Below are 23,746 nucleotides of genomic sequence, written 5' to 3'. Positions count from 1 at the left end.
GCTCTGGACCAAGAAAAAGGGCAGAAAATTGATGGGTAGAGCTAATAATTTAAAAAATAATTAAATGATATAAAATACATTGAACAATTAAAGTAATTAAAACTGACACTTGAGTCAATGAGCTCCATAAATACTGTATTATTACTGCTACTTGTATCAATTCATTCTCACAAAAGTTTGACTTGTACCTATTTATAGATATGCAATGTCTTCTGACTGCCTGCAACTATTATACTATTATAGGGTCTTTACCTACAATACAAAGCACCTTGAGGCGACTGTTGTGATTCGGTGCTATATAAATAAAATTGAATTGAATTGAATTGAATACTGTCTACAGCACCCATGGGCCATTGCAATACAGTACACAACATCCTACGAGAAAAACAAACAATCCCTCCAAATAGTCAGTAAAAGGCATGTTAATTATTCTTTAGGCCAATGACTGTATTGCTATTTAATACAACAAAGGTTCAGCAGAGGCAACAACAAACAAAACAAAACTGATAAAGTTGTGAAAAATATCTTGTGAAAAAAAGAAAAAGCCTAATGTAAAATCATTTGCCATGTCTCCCAAATTCAGCCCGATGTGTGTGTGTCATATCCTCGGCTTGCTGAATTTCAGGTTTTCTGTGAGAAAATGTTCCCTTTCTCTGGTCTACGACCTCTGTGACGTCCACTCAAGTTTAAGACTTTCTAATACTTTCAAAGGCAAACTGAATTCAGTGCTTCTTACAACTTACAGATACCCTGCCTTATGTAAAGACCCAGATGACCAGAATCAGAGTAACACAGAGAGCCTTCTTGAAAGTGAACAGAGCGTGTGTCCGCGATCAAGTTGCGGGTCTGAGTGGGATCATCTTCCACTGAGTGTGATTAGCTGTTTATTGCAGATAAAGGAGATTCGGCCGTGCCGCTTTTTGATGGACGTGCCCTTTAAAGCCCTGCAAGCGTCCAGCAAGCCACTAGAAACACTCTCCATACTTATCCTCCATCTCGGCTGACAACACATACACACACGTCCATGCAACGGTATGTACATGTGTATGCATATAAATGCATGTACACACACACAACTCACTAACACAGATCACCCATAAAACCTGACACACACACTTAGTACGAATTGCTTTTCTATGGCACAAATTACCCCTCATACACACACTCCCATCAAGCTTACACAAATGTTCCCATAAAGCCACACACGCACACAAATTGACCATCAATTGCTTCACACACGAAAACAAACATATTCACACATGGAGCATGATTCGCTGCTCTTTCTCACAAATTATCCTACATACACACACACACACACACATCACAGCTAGTTGCACTCAGTATCCAGACACAATCATATAGAGGCACTCAGAGCGCCGCTCAGATGTAATTGCATACAAACTATATGGAGATGAGGCCTCAATTGAACCAATGAAGGCAGAGTGAGTGTGTACAAACAGCCCAATGCGCACACATACACACATATGACCGCCTGCTTTTTCCTCATTCAGTAACAATCTGAATAAAGTGTTGTCGCGTCGAGTCGCGTTCGCCGTCCGATCTACTTAGCAGACTCGATGGAAGGATCTGGAAAGGTCATCCAATCTGTACAAGGCAGAGCTGCTCAATCAGAGAGCTAATAAACAAACCGGCAATACACAATCAACAGCACTGTCTGCGCTGGGGTGTGTTTGAACGAGAGAATATTCTGTTTGTGTATGTGCTGCTGTTATAGAAATGAAACTAACTGGAGGCTCTGAGAGGGAAAAAAAAAAAACTTCAGTTCATCTAAATGTCTCTCCACTTTCCTTCATTACTTCTCTCCACTTCTGTCTTGGTTGCATTTGCGGGCTGTTTGCTGGCTAGTTAGTCGGTCAGTGAATCAGCAAATCAGTCAGGTTGTTCATTAGTTGGTTAGATTGTTCTTTTCTGTACTAATATGTTCCCTCACACAGCTCATAACTCTGAATCCAGGCCAAGGACTACATTTAAAAATCCTCTGATTTGTGTAAGTTATTTGCTAAAAGTGAATAAAGCCACATTTGTCTAATAAATTACTGTACTTACAGCAAAGCAGAAGTGACCTTGATCACAAGGCAGGACAGCTAATCCAAAAAAAAAAAAAGAAAGGAATTAAGATTTAAAGGGGAGTATTTTGCTTTTAATTATATTCTGTCGTTTATATGCTGATACAATGTTGGATGCTTATATTAAACATGGCCAAAGTTTCAAATAATGAGGTCAGTGTATGTGCAAATAATCCCTGCAAGCTGAAAGCTCAGATTTCAGACTGCTCTAACACTCAGTTTCAGACATTTCCTTCTACCTGTGGCTCTTTATAGTATCAAAGAGAGTGGATATTCCTATTCTGGTCATCTCAGACACAGAAGCTCCACCCACCTGTTGTTCACACCTTGTGGACATCGAGAGCAGCAAATGAGAAGTGTGTTGGTTAAAGGGAGGAGGATGGGAGCTAAAATGGCTTGTTTCAGAAACAGGACAAACTGAAGGGCTGCAACAATCCCCAATATTAGATTAAGAGTTATTCTGAACTGTGAATCGTGCAAAGCTGTTGCCAGTAACACATGAAATAGAATAAATATGTGGTCGTGTCCTGGTTCTCAGACCCAGTGTTTTTGAGTTTGTGGACTTTTTAGGTTTTGTCTTGTCATTCTGTTATCCCTGGTTTTTTCTTTTGGTCTTTGTTTCCTTTAAGTATTATTTATCATGTTCCCAGTTAGGTTCTCCCTTTGTGTTCTCTCATATACTCGCCTGCCTGTGTTGTCAAGTTTGCATTTGTTTCCCTGGTTATTCACTTCCTGTTTTATTTTGCCAGTCTCCTGTTTTGTGTCTGTTTTGTCCAGTTCTGCTTCCTCTTGTCTTGGTTCCTGTAAGTAGTTTCAGCTGCCCTTCCAGCTGTTGCTTGTTACCTTGTGTGTATTTATTCGTCAGTTTTCCCTCTGTTTTTTGCCGCGTGCTCCTTCATGGCTGTGTCTCTCCTGGTGTGTATTTGACCTCCTGTTTTTGCTACAGTTCATGTGTTTTGCAAGGTCTCAGCAAATAAAGCTGCTCTCTGAGTTTATCTGCTCTTCCGAGTCCTAAACTGTGGGTCCATTCTCTACATATGCATCTTTGGGTGATGCTATAAGAAGCTGGCCAAGCACCAAGGAAGGTCTGCTGCAGCTAGAGGAGGTACATCAGAAAATACATTCAATCATGAGATGAATATCTCTAGGATCTCCTTTACAGGACAAAGATGTTGAATCGAACAAACAGAATTAATCTCAAAATCACTTAAGTATTTTTTTTTAATATTTGTCGGTGTTTTGTGGAAGTAAGTAAAGAAGTTCTTTGCTGCCAAAACTTTAAAGTGATAATATGATACATTTGTCAACGCTACACGGTCATGATGTCAGTCAGTCAGTAAGGAGGTCACTAACTGATTCATTCCTGCAGCTACACACTCAGTTAGTTATTTATTTAGTCATTTTTTCTGACGTTTGCAACAAGTGAGCCAACACATTCTTAGGTATGGAAAAGCCAATTACATCCATAACAGCTGACTAAAGCCATAATGAAACACACACACGCACACACACACTGACATAAATACAGTATGTGTACACAGTGAGGCAATTTCTCCTGGACGGCTGCCTTGAGGACACAGAACTGTAATGCAGTGACTAAAGACACACACACACACACACACACACACACACACACACACACACACACATACACACACACACACACACACACACACACACGCACACACAGTGATGAGTTGGGCTGCTTCCCAGTTTGAAGGATCTTCAAGGATCTCTGTCAAAAATGATTTCTCTTCAAACTAGACTCGTGCCTCCATCTCTTAGTTTGCATGTGCATGTGTGAGCTGCTCGTTTCGCCCCAATTGTCTACTGTACGAAGGACCAAAGGAAAAGTAAGCATATATAAACTAGTATTTATTTAACATGCAGCCAGAAATGGGCAGTGCATGTTCAGAGGTTCCTGAATGCATTATATGACAATGACAAAGAAAGAATGACAAAGAAAATGATTTCTTAATGCTATGAAAGAGACCATGATTACATCACAAAAACTGCAATATTATTGGTCAAATGATTGCACAAACCTTCAGTTTAGCCAGACCCTTATATAAAGTGGACCTATTATTTTTTGCCTAATCTAGAGATGTTTCAAATAATGAGGTAGCATATGTACAAAAGCCGAGTGCTGAGTTATTCTACTAAGTATGATGTCCTTTGCGAGGGGCAGCAAAATGGTGCATTTTAGGCTTTAGGCAACTCTAAATGCCCTGTTTCAAACACCATTTTTTTTCTTAATCTTGGCTTTGTATGTTTTATATGAATAAGATGCTGGAAAAATGCAAAGCTACTCTAACAGAGTCCAATAATAAAAATATGGAGCTCAAAATAAGCACAACCGGTCCCCATCAATGTGTGAAGAACTGTCCATGGTACTCAACCTGAAACATGCTTTCAAATGGGCACAGATGTGCAATGTTGCTTTTCCATTAGTACCTACTCAGCTCAGTTTTTAAGGTTTTCCATTAGGTGCTAGTATTTGGTACTCAGCCACAGTTCCAAGCACGCAGAGTCAATCTGAAAATTTATCTGTATCCTTCACAAGAATCAAACCCGCTGTTTTTGAAACCCGGCATACAAATGACGTCACTGGACTTTCAGGCCACCTCACTAAAATAGTACTCAGTTGTAATGGAAACAAATGAAACCTAGTAGAGTTGAGCTGAGTAGGTACTAGTGGAAAAGAGGCACAAGTGAACATAATTTGTCTAATGTAACATATTGAATGAAGAGTATTTTATGAAGCATTACATTAACAAATACATGATGGAGTTATTATGGACTAGGCTGGAATTCATGCAGTCTCAGTTTAATGACCTTCTAATCTCATCTGATACAAAATGTTACACAAAAATTAACACCTCTTATATTTTAATAGTGCTGGTGGCTTCTTGTCTAGTGTCATCATGAGGATAAATTTGTGGTTTTGAGACGTATGTCTCCACAAGTACTGGATGAACTGTAATAGTGGCATTCTGCTGACTTGTTACTGTTATCATTATTATAGTGTGTGTGTCTGTAGCTACAGTAAATATGGTGGAGGTTTGTTTGCTGCAATTGTGATAAATTCATCTGTTTCTGCTGCCACACAACCGACTGAAAGATCAAACCTGATGTAAATATAAACAGAATCAAATATTTATCTCAATCCTCTCATTGACCATAAGATTTATTGTGATTTCAAATGGAAAGGCTGAGTCCAGTGTTTCCAGTCATGTCGTTAACGCTGCTAATAGACACACAAATCAATAAGAATCTGCCTCATTTGATGAATATGTAGACTGTCCTCTGACACACACACAAACACAATCTGTGTGTGTGTGTGTGTGTGTGTGTGTGTGTGTGTGTGTGTGTGTGTGTGTGTGTGTGTGTGTGTGTGTGTGTGTGTGTTGCACTTCAATGTGCTGAATCAAGTCATTTTGGGGCTTTTTGTTTACACGTCAGAGCCAATTTATCCAGCATCCCTGGGAACCTTCACAAGCACAACCACTGGCTGTGTAAGTGTTTTTTATGTGAGTGTTCTTTGTGTATTTTCATGCTTTAAAAATATATGTATGCATGTGTGTTTGCTGGCAATTGTGTGTTATTTGCTGCTGTGGAACTGTGGCTTGATCCCTTATGAATGTGCATGTGTCCAAAGATGCGTCTGTTTGTGAGTGTGTTAGGTGTGTGTGTGTGTGTGTGTGTGTGTGTGTGTGTGTGTGTGTGTGTGTGTGTGTGTGTGTGTGTGTGTGTGTGTGTGTGTGTGTGTGTGTGTGTCTCCTGGGGTTTTCCTGGGGCTATAACTGCCAATCAAACAGCAGTGTTAGGACTGAGAGCTGAGCAGCAACAGCAGCATATAAACACACTGCAGGATCCAGAACACGCTGTCTGATCTTTAACACGATTCATTAAAAATAAATAGCAGATAATGAATCAATACACCAATCAATCAACTAATCAGTCACAGAATAACACTTCATTAGCCAAGAGGAAAAATGTGTTCACTTATTCCAAATTTAGAGTTCCATCTGTACTACAGGCAAGATTATTTGTCTCAGTTTCACCTTTTGATAGTCACCTGTGAACCAACAGTGACAAACAACAGCAAGTTTTGTGCAACTGAATGTCCAGCAGTGCCTGCAGTGTCACCTCAGCAATGTTCCTTTAATCTGCCAGGAACATCTTAATGGCAGAAGTCATGTAAATGAGCTCTGGCTCTTTGGCAGCTATGCTGATCGTTGCCTGGAGCTTTGCCCAGAAACATTGTTCTAAGAATCTGCAGGTTTTGTCACCACGCAAGTGCAGAGCAAATTTAAAGCAAGTTTCCCACAGTGCACCTTCTGTCTTTCAGCTGCCGATGAGATTTTACTGTTTCCCCACAGCTCTGCCAATTACTTTGGTTAAAACCTCTGTGTATAAGTTGCCTCAGGAGTGATTTGTCAAGAAATTATCTGATCACATTTGTTGTTTTAAAAAACAGGGCTTTCCCATGTTTTGTTTTACTTCTTCTTTTTTTTTATGTGCAAAACAAAAATATGCATAAAAACAGCTGAATTGAAAGGCAGCAAGTACACTTGCAGGAAGTCTTTTGAAAATATACTGGAACTTCAGCAGTCACATGACGGCAGGTATAAACAAATACTGGGAAGTTCACAAAAGACGCATATGTTCTGGCTCCAATGAAAAGCTGATCGGTCGTTACACTACACACTCGCCAGACACTGCATACAGTACACCTTGCTAGTATTGGGTGGGGCATCCTTTTGGCCTTCAGAACCAGCTTACGTCTTCTTGTCAACATGGTGGAAAAACACTCCTCAGAGACTGTGGTCTGTATTGACATAACGGGATCACGTAGTTGCTGCAGACTGGTCAGCTGCATATCCTGGTCCCATCCCAAAGGTGCTCTATTAGACTGAGATCTGGTGACTATGACTACTTGAGCAGGGTGAACTCATTATCATGATTAAGAACCCAGTTTGAGATTATCTAATCTTTGTGATATGGTGCATTATCCTGCTGGAAGCAACTATCAGAAGATGGGTACACTGTGTTCATAAAGGGATGGAGATGTCAGCAACAATACTTGGTTAGGATGTGGCATTAAACAATCCTCAGTTGGTACTAAGGGGTCAAAGAAAATATTACATCATTACACCATCACCACTAGCCTGTTTGCTTTAACATCAATACAAGGTAGGATGGATCCATATTTTCATGTTGTTTACAACAAATTCTGACCCTAACTTGTTTCTGTTGCAGCAGAAATCAAGACTAGTTAGACCAGGCAACATTCTTTCAATCTTCTATTGTCCAATTTTGGTGAGCCCGTGCAAACTGTAGCCTCAGTTTCCTGCTCTTAGCTGACATGAGTGGCACCCAGTGGGGTCTTCTGCTGCTGTAGCTCATCTGCTTCAAGTCTAGATATGTTGTACATTCAGCCTGGGTTGTAACGAATGGCTAGTTGAGTTACTGTTGCCTCTTTATCTTTTTTTTTTTTTTTTTTTTGAACTGTTCTAGAGATGGTTGTGTGGGAAAATCCCAGCAGATTAGCAGTTTGTGACCAGCAGTTTAGCACCAACAACCAGACCACATTCAAAGTCAACTTACAGCACCTTTCTTCCCCATTTCCCGTTTGAACTGCAGCAGGTTGTCTTAACCATGTTTATTAAAGATGGGGGCAGTGGGGTCAATATAGCATCGTACTGTGATATTGTATCGATACAGGGACAACAAATATCAATATTTTTAAATAAATTAAAATACTCTGGGAATGCTATGAACAAGAGGGCTTATCCCATGCACCACCACCCTGAGATAATATTAGCTGAGCAAACTTGCATTAAATCAGCACATATCCAAAAAAATATCCGACAGTGGACACTAAATGGTTGCCCAGAGCTTGAAGGTGTTTGTTGCACAACCACTTCTAATTGCACAGGTCACCTAAAAGGAGGCAACCTTTCTGCAATAAGTCGCAGTCTGACTTGGAGTGGCTGCAATCGCTCTCAGAGAGGAGATAAATAATTGCTATCACAATCAATTATTGCAATACTCAGCATATCACAAAATGTTAAAAATCACAATAATGTTGCAATGTGAGTAAATTATTGTGATAATACTATATTGTGGGGTCTCTAATGTTCACCTGCCTAAATGTATTGAGTTGCTGCCATGTGTCTTATTCTACCCTAAAGTTAAGTCTATTCAGTGCCCTGAATACAGTCCATGTAAACTGTGCGCTGGTTTTGTAAGCTTTAGACTGAAGATGAACTAAAGAAAGAATTGTAGTCATTTAATGTTGGAAAATGGTGCAATTTGAACTAATCATTATTTTTTCCTAAACCTCACTTTTTTTGCTTAAAGATAACATAACCTGGAGTGAAAACAACATTTAAAACAGAGGAGATAAAAACTCCGGTCTCTCGGACAAAAGTTGCTCTTTTGAACTGGAAAAACTCCCATGTGTTCATATGACTGAATAACTAATAACAAAAAAGGGCAAATGAAACAAAACTGGTAACTGAGAAAACGGGGGAATTTATTCCATGAGATTTCAGCAGGATCTGTCTTTTAAATTCACACTTGATGATAATTTCTTGCAGCACGCGTGTGTGCGTGTGTGTGTGTGTGTGCTGCAGGTCAATATCTGAGGTGAGATATTCCAATAACTGAGTGTTTTTGTCTTGATAGAGCAAAGGAGTGGGTAATGATGCGGGATCAATAATGGATATGAGACAGCTATATCCAGCTGGTAGCCCCTGTACACACACACACACACACACACACACACACACACACACACACGGCCAACAGCAACAGTTTATCAGACCATAAGAACAGGGAGCAGATGGGGACAAAATTTGGTAAAATGTAAGAAAATATTAGGACAATTTGTCTAGAGCTTCAGAATCTATATGTAAATTCTGATTATCATCATCAAATGTAAATCTGCCATTATATTATCTATAAATGTTGATCTATGAATAGCAAAGTACAATTTATAATCAAAACATTCATTCTGGTACTGACATCCTTGGTTTTAAATATTTTTCAACTTAGTAATGATTTGACAGCTTACTAAGACTCAAACTAGCTAATAACTAGTAGCTAGTTATTAAAAACAATCTGAGCAGTTTTAGCCTTTGCCTCATGATCAAGAAGTTTATTGTTTACCAGGGAAACGCTGATTTAACTGACAGAAAATCGCACCACTAATAACGTCTGTGCCGTTTTTCTTGTTCTGCTGTGGTTCTAATGGATGTGGCACTGTTGCACATCATTAGTGTTACATTAATCAAGCTTGTTTGCTGAGTGTTCTTAAGGCTAATAATCACCCCTTTATTTTAGGATTTTTGAAAGGCCAAAGTAAAAAATGTCAGTTTTGATGGATTTTTTTTAGATTTCACTGTGACCAGTTGATGGAGACAGAGATTTTTTTAACGTTAATATGGACTTCACAGTTGTGGAGCAGCTACTAACTACATTTTGGTGCTATTTACTTATTTATTTTAAGTGGTTAAGCTAATATACACTAGCAAGATTTTCCGTAACAGTGAGTTGTGATTTATATTTTCATAAAAAGTAAAACCTTTTTTTTTATCACATTTGGGATTTTGGATGTAAAAAAAAAAAAAAAACTCACGTGTGACAAAAATCTGCCAGCTTTCAGTGAACATCACAGATGCAAACCTCGCTGATCCACTCCAACACCTGTATGCCCTCTAATCCCCTCCAAGACCTCTGTCTTTTGTTCCTGTCGTGCCACCTAGAACTCATCTCACACTCTTTCTGATTAAGATCAGATTTTTTTAATGTTGGTTAATTATTTCCTAATTAGTTTGCGTGTTAATTAGAATATTCACTAATGTTAATTAGCTGTATTAATAGGAGCTGCTGTAACACCTGCCCCCGGCTTCACCGCCTGCCAAATATCTTCATCTCAAACCAGCTTCCTATCGCAAAGCTCCAAAATGGCATCCCTTATTTTTATGCAACAAATGAAAGAAAAAAAATTGACTCCTGAGTCTCAGACATATTTGATATTAGAGCAGAATTTGTATAGAATTCAAGGTAATTTTCAAACACTTTACAACAGTGTATAAGCGTCTGTTGCAACTGTATGAAGACACTGACATGGAGAGAAAAAAGGCTAGTTTATCTTTCTTGAAAAGCCATTGTTGTTCTCTCAATGCTTGGACCTTGTCAGCCAACTGACAAACAAGTCAAAAGAGTTAATATAAGTTTAAATATATGTGAAAAGTGCTAAAGAGGAACAGACTGAGAAGCAATGGTCAGGAGCCCAACCAATAGCACAAATACTGCAGCTACAGATCAGACCTCTGTTAAAATACCTTCAGTATGCCTGGGAGGGTGGGGTTGGAAGAATTCCTCCAAGGGAGACCAGACGCAGATGAAACGCTTGCAGATCGACGGTGCAAGTGTCCATCAGAATGTTCCTCCTGCAGGAACTACAGGAGGAGGTGAAAGAATGCAGAAGGAACGAGAGCTGATTAAGCTGGGATTTACTAAGTTTGGTGGCCACTCTCTCTGAAGGGACATGTTGGGCAAGACTGGGGTCAACAGGTGCAGGGTAATGAAAGTTGGCCACCAAACCAGCAGAAGTTGCTTCAAGGGGGCGATGGAGCAGGAGAGGAGAGCTGTGCGTGGCGAGGGCTAACTGGCTTGAAGAACCCCAGTCGGGTCATATACATCAGGTTGTATTACAGGAAACATCAGTGATTGAGCTTTCTCCGCAATCACTAGATTACCGTTGGATATAACCTGATTCAACTGCATTGTTCCACAGTCTGCTTATTCATACTTATTAATTCAGCATTCCAATCTTCTTCCTGTCTCTGTGTTACACATGTACACAACTCAACAAGGTTAAGAACCACCTATGTGGGAATAAAGCTAAAATAAACATCTAGTCATCATTCTTGCAATTCGTATAGCTTCCCCCAGAAATATATTAATCTCTGATAACTGTTACTAAATGCCCAAAGTGTAAATAAGTATATCTCTAGGCATCAGGAGGTCGTTTAGCCTCTCACAGTTACAGTAGTTGCTAATCTCGTAGTTCAAAGGACTTTAACAGTCACTCTTTCTCCTTTCCTAAAATGGTGTACTTTACTTTTTTTTTTTTTTTTTTACAGTAGATTTCTGTCTTATTTCATAAATCAGCAGCAGTTCAGAATAATAGGCACACAAGCACAGAGATCTCTGACACATCTCTGTGCTAAATTAGCTGCTCTCATAGCATGCTGTAGTGATGTAAAGCACCATTAAGAAAAATATGTCAACAACCCCAAATGGAGAACTGAGAATAAAACGATGATCACCTAAAAAAAAATCAATAACATCTTTCCAGCCCCGGCTCTGGCGCTCTCTCTCTCCCTCACACATACACAAACACACGTGTTTTCATCACTTTAGAGGACCCTGCACTGATTAAGTCACTTCTCAAGTTAACCATAACCACTGCTTGTTTAATTCTAAGTAAAAACCTCACATTAGGTTTACACATTAAGCATTTAGATTGCAGAGAATAGTTTGTTTTAACCAAAATAAAGAGTCACACAGCTTTGAAAGAAAAGTTAAAGTGAATTAATACAGAGGATTTGTAAAATGAATGAAAAAAATAAAAGTCAACTGGTAGCTGTTACTGTAGGTAAAGATGGGAGGGAATGACAGGGTGGGTGAGCAAAGCAAAGTGAGAGGGGAGGGTGGTGAAGAGGGGGACAGAAAACATCTAAAGTCTCCAGCAGTGTGTTTATTTAGTCATTTATTTAGTGTTTATTCAGTATTTATCTCCATCTCTGTTAATTCATGCGGATATCATCGTAACACTGCAGAGAAGGTGGAAGGCTGGATGATTTTCTTTTAAAATACAAATTTGTTTTTAAATTGCGCACACGCACACATACACACACACACACACACACACACACACACACACACACACACACACACGAGCTAGCTTTACTGTTTCATCAACTCTGTTCCAGTGATACTGTTTCAGATAAGACTCAGTCTCCCATCATCTCTACTTACTGCATCTATGTCTGCGTCCTGCAAATCTGTATACAAATAAATAAAAAGAGAGGCCAGCAAGACAACTATATGAGTCGGGATGTTTTTGGAAATATTTTTTTAAGGCATGTGGAAAAAAATCTTTTTGCAGAGTATTTTGGGAAGTTTGCACATTCACAGAAAACTTCAGAAAGTGGGACTTTTGTTTGAAAGACGAGGACGGTTTAAGATGATCTGGATTTTTTTTTGGAGTGTGGAGCTTCTTGATGAGTGAGAACATTTTCAAAAAATGAAATTTGTTTTGTTTTTTGTTTTTTTTAGAAGTGACAACATTTTTAAATAGAGACAAGACATGTTGGATAATCAGAAAGTAAGGAGACTTTTGGAGAGCAGAGTAAGACTGGACTATGAGGACAGTTTTTAGAAATCAAAGACTTTCTGAAAAATTAGACTATTATACGAAAGTTTATGTAAGGAAGAAATGGAAGAGAAAAATTTCCACAGTTCAGACATTTTCTTTAGAAAAACCTGACATTTAATTGAAACAAAGGTTTTTTGAACGTTTGAACATTTTTAAAGGTCAAAGACATGTTAAAGGAACATCTTAGTCCTCGTCTGTATACAGACATATAAAGAGATGATACAGAGTCAGAATTTGTTCTGGTGTGTGTGTGTGTGTGTGTGTGTGTGTGTGTGTGTGTGTGTGTGTGTGTGTGTGTGTGTGTGTGTGTGTGTGTGTGTTACAAGTCTGCACATCTCCAAACAAATCAAGGAATGGAAATATGAAATTATAATCTGCTGTCAGCAGAATCCACACATCCAACCACGCTTTGCCCTGCTGTTATTTTCTGCTCCATCCATCCCTCCATCATCTTCTAGCCATCCCTCCATCAGGTAGAGTGACCTTGTATTTCATTTACTGATAATTACATGGATTTATTCCACCAAGAGGCTTTAATTAGAATGCTAGAAATATTGATTGCCTCTATCATCTCCCTCTCTCCTCTCAGCCACACATCGCCCCTTCGCTCTAGCCCTCCGTCCATTCATCCCTCCATCAGCCCCCAAACTATTTGAGAAGTATTATGTTAAAAAAAAAAAGGAGCGAGAAGGGAGAAAGAAAAAGGCTCAGTAAAGAAAAGAGGGGGATGGTGATGGATGAAGGAATTATGACACCGTTGAGCAGAACACAGCTGTGGTTTACTTTGTTTGTGACGAGGCTAAACACAAACTCTATTTTTTTGTAAATTTCATTTTTGATGATTCTTTTGTTGATTGAAATCCAATTCTTATTCATTTTCATATTTAAATACATGTAATTGCTATTTTTGGTAAACACAGGGTTTTTAACCAAGACGCATTTACTCCGAAAACTGGTAAACACTGCCGTCAGTGACTGATGATGACGTGTTTTAACTTTTTGTTGACACTTTAAATAACACACCACACACAGGATTCACCTTAAAAGCCACCTACACAATTAGACTAACTGTTCCTATTTTATCAATGTACAACTCCAGCTAACAAGATGTTACGCACCAACCCACCAACAGCTGGGGCTGCAGCCAGACCGACTCTGAGACAGGAAGTAAAGCAAGGTAAGATGGATGATAACTATGCAAGACCTGTGCCGTTCTGCAGTACGTGAATATAGAAATGTTGTACAGTATGTAGGCTGCATAGCCCTTCATCTACAGTGATGCACATTCACACATTTCAGAAACCTTTCAAATGGGAACTGGCTGTTGACAAATGTGATTCACAGGTTTCACAGGTATTTCTCTTAAATACACATTTAGACTGTTTCTGAATGTTTTCTTACTTTCAAACTAACTCGTTTGATTTTCTCTCCCCTTTAAATGAGTAGTAAACTAGTTGAAACATCCCTGCTGCCAACCAAAATATTTTAATATGCTACTGCGATACTACTAAAGAAGTGTGTTGATAGTTTTTATATTAAAAATCAGTCAAATGTTTCTGTGTAATGTTAATGTATAGCCTGGAGTGCCTAACTCTGTATCTCAGTGGAGGTGTTTTTTATTTTATTTTTTAAGCTAAATTTACTATTTGATTTTGTGTCATATTTCCTACCTGAATCATTCTCAGTGCTTCCAGCAGCAGCAGCAGCAGACGGCGCTGAAGAAGCTCTAAAAATTGCATGTTCAGTATCAATCAGCACAGAGACACCATGCTAAAAGAAGAATGGACTTCTTTAGATGGACATAACTCAATTAGGACAGTAACACGGTAACAAATTGACTACATTGGATTTAAAAGTTGATCATACGTCCAGTAGCTGGATTACTGAAGCTTTAAAGTGAAGCAGTAAATTTTAGCAGCAGCAACAAGCCTGCTCGCTCACAGCTCAGTTTGTGAGCTGATATTAGACACTGAAGGCAGGCAATCACATGGACTCCAATGATTATTCATTAGCAATTTGATAGTTAATTATATCTGTAAGTTGTGATCATAAATGCACTGTGGGAATGCAAAGAATCTACTAGTGTGTATGGGGAAGGGAAGAAAAAAAGAAAACAGAGAGAGAAAAATTAAATGAATGTTCAGCCGAGCTAACAGGCCCGCTGACTTTATTTTCTGCTGGCCAAAGCAGAAAGACGCCGCTCAGTTTTTTTTTCCTTTTTTGATGTTTGATTAATTATTTTGGTGCCAATCCATTTCAGCTTCCCTCCATATTTAATTAAAATATCATTTTAAAACATAATTAAGTTTTTAATCCGACTGCGAGTGAGTCTCCAGCAAAGCAAAGAGGACTCCTCTCTTCCTTTATTTCTTCGTCTCTCTCACCCTGTCGGCAAATTGGAGGCTGCCTGCGGGCTTCATACACAACCACACACACTCACACACATACACAGGTAGAGGGAGCAGCGTTCCTTTCAGTTACTACTAAGACAGAAATGTGAATTTTCCTTTAGCATTGATACATTCGGTCCAACCTGACTCTGTGTGTGTGTGTGTGTGTGTGTGTGTGTGTGTGTGTGTGTGTGTGTGTGTGTGTGTGTGTGTGTGTGTGTATAAACACCCAGCATGTGGCCTGGCAGCTGCTGATGGCCAAGCTAATTATGCATGAAATCAAATATGATTTAAAAAACAACTTCACAAGAAACTCCTGCTACAATACCACCTCTCTCTCTCTCTCTCTCTCTCACACACACACACACACACACACACTCACTCAGCAGGAGAGAGAGGCAGATGATGGTGTGCTTTTGTCTCCAGTGTGTGTAGAAGGAAGATGGAAAAGTGCAGCAACAAAAGATGAGCTTCGTGGAATCATGTTCATGCTTGTTTTATTGGATTGTTACTATTCTGTAACTTTTTCCTTTTCTTCTTCCTTTCATTTCTGAAAGACATTAGAGGATATCCATCCACCCACCCACCCGTCCATTCATCCCACCGTCCCACATGTTCTATGGGTCCTGCTACCTTTGCACTCATCACCTCCATTGTAACGATTTAATGAGGAGTTGCACAAAATAGCATGAAAGCAGCATATATCAGGGCTTGATCACTTAATGAAATATGATGTATTGTTATATATTAAATGCAAAGGTACTGCATGTTAACTAGTAAAAGTTTGCCAGCTCCAACAACAGCATGCTGCTAATGGATCATGACAATAATCCTATAGAGGCAGTCTACACTTTTGTTGCTTGAGTGCATTCTGGCAGAAATAACTGCAGAAAGTATATCTGCCAACTCCTTCTAGCATCATTTATTTATTTTTTTCATCCTTCCATGAAATCAACACAACACAAAACTGATTTACTAGTGGACATTTTCCTTGCTCTCTTTGAAAGTTCGATCACTGCTAAGCAGCTCCCACACTGGTGTGGCTCTCCAGGGAGTCTCTTGTTCCACAGTGGGTTGGACTCCAGCCCTCCCATCTTGGATTGTAGTTATAGTCTTTTTCTGATGTGGAGATCCACTGTGACTTGGAGGGCCACTCTAACTAGAACCCACAGCAGGTGGAGAACTGATCAATGTACTCCAAGGCTGCAGAGCTGATCAAGGACTTCCACTGCTAACTGCTCTCCCAAACAGTGGCATCAGAGCACAACCATGGCAGCTGACTATTTCTCTGTTTTGTACTTGTAACCAAGTAGGTCTACTTAAATTCATAGAGGAGAGCCTTTTACATGATATTATTTATTAATCCTTTTAAGAAAGCATGGATTTGCCCCCTTTCCTTTGTGCGCTCGCACACGTGTACAACAAAGTCCTTCAGCAAGCGAAGAAGCTGAATCACCTGAGGTCAGTATTTTCTTCTTCTGGCAGTATTAAGATGCTCTTTACATAAACATAACTTATTTTGTAGAAAAGACAACATTTTTCAAAGCTTAAGTGATGTGGCCATATCAAATATGGCACTTCTGATTTCTGTGGGGAAAAAAAGCATTATTTCATGCCTGGCTGAGTTCAGGACATTAAAAATGCAGCGGGCTCCTCCAGAATCAAATTACCTTGAACTGATTCAAAGGCTTCTCATATCCATCACCATGCACTGTGTGGTCTCCAAAACAAGCAAATTAGATGTGGCATTTATTTACGTGACGGGTGGCAGAGGGGAATTAAGATTTTGGGGGGTAAATTACAGGTAATTAAGGTCCATTCTGTGTAATTCTCAGCTATTAGATGTAATTTGACGGTGATCGTCTGGGACTGAAATTAATGTGTGACGTGACAGAGAGAGGAGAGTGGGTGCATGGGCCACCTCTTCATTTATTTTACTTCTTTCTCTAGATCCTCGGCCCTTTTACTCCACCTCCAGCCCACCGCTACCTCCTCTTCTTCTTCCATCTGCCCGGGCTTTTCGTTTTGTTCAAGGACACCAATCCAGTTATTTTCAATATCAACATAAATCAAAACTAACGCATGACACAGCGGCTACAAACCTCAGACACTACTGGCTGATACAGAGTGAGATGAAGGATGGAGGGAGAAAAAGAGAGAAGCAAGGAGGATAAGAAGAAAGACAATATGAGGGTGGTAGAAAATATGGATTAAATGGACTTCTTTGTACAGAGAGAGAGAGAGAGAGAGAGAGAGAAAGAAAGAAAGAAAGAAAGAAAGAAAGAAAGAAAGAAAGAAAGAAAGAAAGAAAGAAAGAAAGAAAGAAAGAAAGAAAGAAAGAAGAAAGAACAGCTTGGCCTTGGTCTTTCTGACAGCAAAGTGCTTTATGGCTGTTGGCATCTGCCACAATATGCCACAATCGGCCCCGAGGGCTTCCTTTACTGGATTATTATGGTTGCCAGGGTGACAATACCACACACTAGCTCAAATGAGACTAAAAAAAAAATCTTCTTTTTTTTTTTCTTTTTTTTTTTTCCTTTTTTAAGGCGTCAAATTAGCAGGGGAGGCAGCTAACCCACTCCTTATTTGAGACCTTATCGGGATATATTTTCCAGCTTCATTAGCCATGGTAGACAAAACCCAGTTTTAGGGGAGGATCACTTAGCTCAGATTAGCAGCTGCTGTAACAATGACTGAAACACTAGGAAACAGCAGTGTCCTCATGGGTAGGATGACCACACATTCTCTTTCGCTTATGCTGTTCAGGGGTCAGGTTTTGGAGCCTATCCCAGCTGTCATAGGGTGAGAGGCAGGGCACACCCTGTACAGGTCGCCAGCCTGTTGGAGGGCTAAGACAGAGAGACAGACCACCATTTACACTCACAGTCACATCTGTGGTCAATTTAGAATCATCAATTAACGTAAACCCAGTATTTTTACAAAAAAAAAAAAAAATCAGTAAATCAACAATGGCAAGTTTGACTGTGACAAAATGTGTTTGATTCACTCTTAGAAATAATTTTGGCTACGTCTGACCAGGATTCTGATCGCAGGATTTTGTTAAGCTCATCAGTTTGCCTTATTTCATTCAGAGTCCTTCCTGAAGAAAGTCTCACCACTCTGCACCATGTTGTCACTCTGGGTACCCTTTTTGGGCAGTTATTTTGAAGCAAATTAACTTTAATTTCAGTGGTCACTGGGGCATAAAAACTGCATGTATAGAATCATCAGTCAAATGTGATAGCGTGGAGAGAATTCAGAAAAATTGTGCATATTGTGACAAGTTATTGCAATATGGCATGGTCAAAGGTGTGGACATAAGGTTTTCAAAAACCACCGCATACAAGTTGAGGTGGCCCCCTGGTGGCCACTCAGTAATGGCTCAGTAATTAGAAATGGATTTCTTGTACGAACAAATCTTGGAAAAGTGGTATCATACAAGGTTCTACTGGTAATAGGAGCTGAGATATGCTATTTTTTTTCTGATTGTGGCCATATTGGATTTTTTGCACACCAGCCACCAGGTGGCCACCTCAACTTGTATGCAGTGGTTTTTGAAAACCTTATGACCATACCTAAGATCCTGCCAAATTGCAAAAACTTATTATCAGTTTTTCTGAATTCCCACCCCGGTATGATAAAAACTAACAAATCAGTTTCCAAAAAGTTTTTTCCCCTTGAAAATTATGGTTCTACCAATATCTCAAAGGGGTTTTATGCTTCAGTGGCAAATCTATGCCGGAAGTGTGTCATAACCGCAAACCCCTCTGAAACCCTTTGTATTCTTTATTGCAACAAGTAAGCATATGCGTATAAATCAGCAATCAGTACCTGTATCAAAATTATTAGCACCCCTGATGCTAATTGTGAATCCTTTTTGATGGATAACAGCCTGTAGTCGTCTCCTGAGCAATCCCAGTCCATCCTTCTTTGGCAAATTTCTCAAGCTCCTCCAGATCTGGCATGGACATTGGTCAATAGTTCATCCCACAGATTTTCAATGGGATTCAAGTCAGGGCTTTGTGCAGGCCAGTCAATAGTGTTCACTTTGGTCTTCTAGAGGAAGTTCTTTACTAGGAGTGACATATGTTTTGGGTTGTTGTCATGCTGGAAGATTTGACAACCCAGACTGAGTTTTGCTGCTGACTGCCTGAGGTTTTCTTTCAAAATCTTCACATATCCTTCTTTCTTCATCATTCCTTCTACCTTGATGAGATTCCCAGTTCCAGAGACACTGAAACATCCCCACAGCATAATACTCCCACCACTGTGTTTTTTGGGTTGTACGCCTCTCTGTTCTCTTCCCAGACAGAACCAGCGTCTTTCTGGCCAAACAGCTCTAGTTTAATCCTGTCTGACCAAAGGACGTGCTTCCAGTATGCATAATCTTTCTCTAGGTTGTCCTACTTCACTCTGGCTTGAAGGCGTCTCTTCTGTAAAAGTGGAGTTGTTCTTGGTCTGGAACCTCACAGTCCATTCCTCTGCAGGGTTCTAGTGACTCTCTTCTTTAGGACAACAGTTCCTGACTTGGCTAAGTCATTCACTAGTGTTCTGGCAGTTGTTCTGGGGTCTTTAGACACATACCTCTCTAGTTTTTTTCCAGAGTTGTTGAAATCTTTCGCTCCCTGCCTCTGCCAGGCTTGTTCTGTGCTACATAGCTCTCTTTGAATTTTTGATTTTTACTTCTCACTCCAGTTCTTGATACTTGGAAACACTGTGATAACTTTGTGTATCCATCTCCTGCTTTGCGAGCATCAACAATTCTTTTTCTAAAGTCTAAAGTGATTTATTTTGTTTTGATGCTTTCTCAAGTGACAGCTCAAACCCTTGCTGAGGTTTTTATACTGTGTGTAAATTGGAAGATAACCCTTAGTTTTAACTTGATTTTACAAGTTTTGCAAAGTTAAAGCGCGTCATTCCACAGCAGTCGTTTGAGCTATGGCTCAAAAAAAAGGTCAATTTTTCAGGGGGTAATAATACTGACCCTGGTGATTTTTTTTTTTCTGAAATAATTCTGTTATTGTGTGGAAATTGAAATAATTTATGCTTTCTAAAGAAAACTAGTATGTTTAGAAATGCTGCTGGTTTCAGAAGTGAGGCTCAACTTTACTTTGAAGAAACTTTCTTTTGGTCTAGCACCCTCTTTACACGTGATTTCACCCAGCAACAGCTTGCAAACTGCCTGCAACCATTTGCCAGCTGGTAAGGGAAAACATATTTTTCCCTCCTGACCGGAGGTTGCTTTGGGGTTGCCAACAAGTCTCTAGGCCTGTGTGGCTGAGTCCCAAGCATTCATGTACTTTGTGCAACTGCAGTGCAGTACGTAAAGTCAGATACAGGTCAGTAGCTTCAACTAATGTTCCTCTCAAATGTCAAAGTGTGGAAAAATGTGAGCACATTCATTGGAATTGTGTATTTTCTTGGATTCTTACCACAGCTGGATCGACCAAACACCATTCTACAGAGGGAAACATGTTGATGAGAGAACTCGGGAGAGAATGACAAGACTAGCTGTTGAGTGTTGTTGCTGACCACTTGCTTCCCTTTATGGCTACTTCTAGTGTTTAATTCCAGCATAATGATGAAGCATTCAATGAAGCAGAGGGAATATGTAGCTGATAAATTAAATTAGAAATTATGTGATGAAATTATGTCAACATGGAGAAGAATCTTGATGGAAGTTTTCCAACATCCATCCAAGAACTGAGGCTGTTCAAGAGCAAAAGGTCTGTTCCTGATAAAGCTGTCACTGAGTACTTTTTATTCATATTCCTACCAAGTAGGGCTTTTTTTTTTTCCTCATTACTGTTTAGCTTTGCTCTTGCACATTTGTCTGTGTATGAAGTTCTCAGGAGTAGTTTTTAAACTGCCTTTACAGGAAAAATTAAGGCATGATGAACAGCACAAATGTCAATAATAGCACACATCTTTGTCTCCTTGAATGCATCCATGATGTTGGACACTGCTGTACGCACTAAAAGGATGGAAGTCATTGTCTGAAGAATTAAGAAAACGAGAACCTTAGAAAAACATATTTCAGAAAAACAGAAAAGCAAATACATCATGAGTCTAACACAGAGCAGGAAGCAGTTATTGCACCTGGATTGGCTGAGTGTTTTACTTTTGTCTCTCTTAGTAAGAGTCAGCCTGTCAGATGGCAGGAAAGTCAACCAAGGGCACTATTTCATATTTAATATTTAATATGCTCACCTAATCATGCTCAGCCTTGGTGTGGGTGTCTGTGTATGTGTGTGTAGGTGTGTGTGTGTGTGTGTGTGTACAGAGAGAGAGGGTGAGTCTAAGTGGGCGTTGCCTCTCTGTCAGTCAGCATTTGTGACTTGTCTGCAGGTTATTTAATGATTTTACACTCAAGTGATTTATCATAATTTTTCCAAGACAATCTTCTATTATTCTTTGCTTTCATCTCTCACACTCACTCACTCTCTTTCTTTCTTTCAGACACACACTTTCCCTCTCAGTTTCTTGCTCTCACTCCCTCTCTCTCCCTCTGCAGCAGCATCATCCAACTCCTTGGTCAAAGTGGAATAATTGTCAATGAATATTTAACAAGGTTTCAGATGGTGGGATAGACATCATCCTCTCTCTCTCTCTCACACACACACACACACACACACACACACACACACACACACACACACACGCACACACACACACACGCGCGCGCGGTTCTCTGTGATCCAGGCAGAGGTTAGCGATACGGCGTGGTCAGTGGTGCGTACAGCAGCCAGTGGATTAGCGGAGCAGAGATGATGAAGGGCAGAATAAGTACTAAATAAACACCCTCTGCTTTCGCTCCACATACAGTAACACAGCTCAGCGCCAGCAGCCATTTCTCAGCAGCCATTTTGTGTCCTTCTCAACCCCCCCTTAACCAACTGGACTCCTTTTACTGGAGGAGATCATGAAATCGTAATTAACCACCAGCGGCATTAGTAATTCCCAGTCCCGTGTGGACTAGGTGTGTGGAGTGTTTGAAATATTCACAGTTTGCCTGGTCTGGAGGGTCCAGATGTGTCTGAGAGGTTGCAGGTTTAACCATGACATTAGCAGCAGTGAGGTACCCTTGAGCCCTGAGGTGCTCAAGGACACCAAGGAAACCTGGAAAAGAGCAGCCTTGGAAACAAATACATGTTGTACAGTGTCTCGACTGTCCATAATAACAGCGCTAAGGAGGATAAAGCATTATTGTTCAATGTAGGTTTAGGGCCGGATGATAAAACAAGAAAAATAACTGTTGTAAAATAACTTTCCTCGATAGCAATATAAGACACGGTAAATGTAAAGTTGATAGAAGTCATTCCATCCATGTTTTGACAGACAACACGAAAGGCCAATGACAGTGAGCATAGCGCTGTGCTGAACCAATCGAGGCTGGAATCCAGTTAGAGTAACATTATGTTATGACACACACACCGCAGAGAGTAGGAAGAGTGGCCGGCAGCAGCACACGGGCTAATGTTTCGACTACCGCGGTCATGCACACCAGTACATTAGGAGTGTGAGCGAGATAACGACAAAGTGACAACAGAAAATGTTAATGAAAACGGGCGTTACCCAATATGATACTCCAAAGGACACTGCCCGAGGCTCAAAAGACGAGGACGCTGTTGAAAAAAAGGGTCTGAAGGAATTTGGTAATACTGAAATATTTTGGCTATTAAAGGTTAACAGAGAAGCAGCGTATCATACACTGCTAACTGTGTTGAAAGCATGTTCCCACAAAGGCGCTAACTCAGGGTGAACATACTTGAAGTTTACTGAACAAACTCTGATCAGCTGCTCTGGAGTGGGAAACTCTGAGTTGATCTCAGAGATGCAACAAAATAATGATACAGTATATTTGAATTAAAAAAAAGGTTTAGTGTGCTCATAACTGACCTTATCTAACTTTAATTATGTGGTTTAAGTGTTCACACTTAAAATCTATTTTTAATATTAAGGTATTAAGATTTTAGCAATTTAAACAATGTTGCCACCTTTTTAGTTATAGAGTAGTCTTGGTTAACAAAATGTATCAATGTTTCAGTCTCATTTTTGAATGCATTTTTTTAAATTTTCAATTATTAAACCATTGAGCTTCAGCCGAAAAGTAAAATTGGAATGGAGGTTTATGTATCGTGTCTTTTTGTAACTTAGCATTAAAGTAGATACATCAAAGCAGACAAAAAAAACAAAGTAATTAAAAAAATACATTTGTTTTCTGGAAAATGACATAAGTACATTGCAGTATGGGATACTAACTTTTATTATTTATCAAACTTCTATAGATACAGCTTTAATGCAAAACACTTGAATCTCTCTCTCTCTCTCTCTCTCTCTCTCTCATTGTAATCAGCAGCCCTTACAGCCAATCTGCTGGCCATAAAACTGTCTGCAGCCTGATGATGTACAGCTCACAGAATTACCTTATCTGCCTCTGATTTACTGTGCCTCACAGGTAGAGAGACAAAAACAGCCTCCACACCTCTGTCACATCCATCTATCCATCCCCCCATCCCCTCACACATCCTGCATTCCCCCTTTTCCACACTTCAACCTTGCTTTTATCACTCTTCTATCAAATCCTCCTGCCTTTCTGTCTTTTGTTCTTCATTTCTTCATTTCTGTCCCTCTGTACTGCTATCAGTCTTCTCTCATTCTTTTCCACTATTAAACCTAATTCTGTCCATCTCTTCTCACTCCTGCTTCCTCTTGTTTTCATCCACTGTCCGTGTTTGCGTGTTTTTTTTTTTTCATCCGTGTTGTTTTATCTTTGTTTCATCTTTTAATTGGCCAAACCTGGTTCTTATCCC

At 39.7% G+C, this 23,746-nt stretch overlaps 1 protein-coding gene across 1 annotated transcript in view; it reads right to left on the bottom strand.

The window, feature by feature from the left end:
* Nucleotides 1-23,746, bottom strand: part of akap6 (A kinase (PRKA) anchor protein 6) — a 223,357-nt gene that overhangs the window by 109,330 nt on the left and 90,281 nt on the right. The gene's annotated exons all lie outside the window — the stretch shown is intronic.

The sequence above is a fragment of the Archocentrus centrarchus genome, chromosome 22, assembly GCF_007364275.1.
Source record: "Archocentrus centrarchus isolate MPI-CPG fArcCen1 chromosome 22, fArcCen1, whole genome shotgun sequence".
NCBI lineage: Eukaryota > Metazoa > Chordata > Actinopteri > Cichliformes > Cichlidae > Archocentrus > Archocentrus centrarchus.
The sequence above is the reverse complement of the archived record's forward strand: the minus strand, read 5'-3'. Positions and strand labels throughout refer to the sequence as shown.